Raw genomic sequence first — 2,566 nt, 5'->3', positions numbered from 1 at the left:
CGCCCGCCCGAGCCGCGGTGGTTGTCTTGCTGCCCTTCCTCATTTCTTACCCGGCCCCCATGGACGACTTCGTAGTCATCTTCATCACCTTGCCACCGATAGCCATCCATGAAACCATGCAAGAGCAGGTGGTCCCGCACCTGCCCGGATTCCGGGTCCGCAAGGCTCTTCAGCTTGCATCTTCGACACGGACATCTTATCTCCGTCTCGTTCTTTTGAAGCATCTCGGCCTTCGCGTACCTCAAAAACCTGTTCACGATGCCTTCGGTCATCGTGCGGACCATGGTCGCCTGCGGGGTAGAGCAAAACGATATTTTAGAACCAAGAAAAAATTTGGCATGACTTTCCCTAAAAATAGGACCAAAAAGAATGCTTAATGCCAAAATTCTTGCCGAAACGGAAATGAATCAACATTCCGGCAAAATATTGGCAACTATCGCATTTCAAATACCGGCACACCTCCAAACACAAACACATATGCAACATCACAAACATATGCAACACCACGAACATACATAGATCTAGCTAGGCCATAAAAAGTGCATGTGCACATTGTTGTAGGGAGAACAACATAAATATAGCTTCCCCCCTTGCTTACCTATCAAAACAAGGTAATTTAACCACTTAAATTGAATGAATCTATGGTGGAAATGAGGTGAAAAAGAGGAGGCACCCGAGACAAGGAGGAGGTGGAGAGAATGAAGTGGGGAGAAAGTGAGTGTGGGTAGGAGAGGCTGTCCAAAATATCTTGTTGCTGCCCACTTACTAATGGCGCACCAACTCTAAATGCACCATTAGTAATCCAAATTACTAATGGCGCACCTTCTGGTGGTGCGCCATTAGTAGTTTTGCAAAAAAAACATACTAATGGCGCACTGTCCCACAGTGCGCCATTACTAGTAGTAATGGCGCACTGTGGGACAGTGCGCCATTAGTAGTTTTGCAAAAAAAGGAATAAAAAATATAATAAAAAAACAACATTAGTGGCGCACTTTTCGACAGGTGCGCCATTACTAGTTACAACTAGTAATGGTGCACTGTGTCTGGATGCGCCATTAGTATGTTTGGACAGGTGCACTAGTTCAAAAAAAATTGATACTAATGGCGAACCCTGGGCCTGGTGCGCCATTAGTAGTTTCAACTCTAATGGCGTATCAGAAGGTGGTGCGCCATTAGTATATACTAATGGCGCACCGCTTGTCTGGTGCGCCATTAGTGTCAATCCCATCTATAGCCCTTTTTCTAGTAGTGGAGCGAATGTTGCTGATACGAGGCTAGAATGATGAATGCCTGGCTTGAAGTGGTTGTTGGAGGAGAGATGGGGTGGTGGATTTCTTTTAGAGCATCTCCAACAGCCGCGGTAAAAAGCGCGCGCGCGGTAAACCGAGTCTTTTGGACGCGCGGAACGTTTCGGCGCGCTCCAGCGATGGTGGAAAAATCGCGTGCGGGGGGGAAAAGGCGGCAGGTCGCGCGCTTTTTTTGTCGCACCGCTTCCGGCGCGTCTATAAAATGCGGCGCGTGCCACACGCCTATTGCACACACTTCTCTTCCTCTTCCGTTGCCACACGCCCCTCCACCGTTTCCTCGGTTGCTTCCGCTGCCACCGCTCCAGCGCCCCGCCACCATGCCGCCGCGCCGCCGAGGAGTGTCGGGCTACCGCGGCGTCCGCCAGCGCCCCAACGGCGGGTTCTACTCGGAGATACGGTCCGGCCAACTCCGGCTTGGCCTCGGCACCTTCGAGACGGCGCACGAGGCCGCCCGCGCGTACGACGCGGCGGCGTGGCGCCTAGGCAGGCCGCGCCAGCAGATGAACTTCCACGATGTCCACACGCTGCAGCAGGCGCTGGACGTCGCCCCACCGCCTCGTCTTCGCACGACACAAGACCGTGCGGAGCACGCTGAGCGGCAGAACCGCCTCCTCGTCGCCCATGAGGACGAGCGGGTCATGGCGGAGTTGCGCCAACAACACCCGGAGGACGTATCCTACGAGCAAGCCTACTGGGCAAGGCGCCGCGAGGAGGAGACGCAAAGGCGCCGCGCTAAGCGGTTGGACAGGCGTCGGCGGAAGGCCCTGGCGCTATCCCAGTGCGATGTAGTTGAGAATGGTGGTGAAACGATCTTTACATCTGACGATGATCGTTTGGAAGACATGTGGCTCGATACCTCGGATCAGACCAGCGAAGATGGCGACGATGACGATGACGACGACTGGGAGTAGGCTGTAGCTGCACTAGTAGTTTTTATCTATGTCCTTGCACTATCTAAATAATTTTTATCTATCTATGCTATGGAACTATGTAAAATATTTATGTATCGTTTTTTCTATCTATGAATTTTACTAAAAAAATGTACGCACTGTTTAGCGTGTGCTGCATTTTAGCGCGGCCACTGGAGCTACGCGCGCGCTCAATTTTAACGTGTCTGCTGGAGCCACCGCTACCGGCCACGCCAAACCAAGCGAACGCGCGCGGCAAATGACCTTTTTACGCGCGACGCGTTGCGCGGCTGTTGGAGATGCTTTTATAGATTGCTGCATGTGCGCGCCTGGTTGAAAGATTAGGGTAGT

The 2,566-nt window shown here is 52.3% G+C and overlaps 1 pseudogene; it reads left to right on the top strand.

Annotated features, from left to right (window-relative positions):
• The first annotated feature begins 1,624 nt into the window (after positions 1-1,624).
• Positions 1,625-2,043, top strand: LOC147976584 (ethylene-responsive transcription factor 3-like; annotated as a pseudogene).
• The last annotated feature ends 523 nt before the right edge of the window (positions 2,044-2,566 follow it).

The sequence above is a fragment of the Triticum urartu genome, chromosome 4A (genome assembly GCF_056163025.1).
Source record: "Triticum urartu cultivar PI428250 chromosome 4A, HENAU_Tu73, whole genome shotgun sequence".
In the NCBI taxonomy this organism is placed as follows: domain Eukaryota; kingdom Viridiplantae; phylum Streptophyta; class Magnoliopsida; order Poales; family Poaceae; genus Triticum; species Triticum urartu.
Note: the sequence above shows the minus strand (reverse complement) of the source record. Positions and strands in the feature narration are given on the sequence as shown.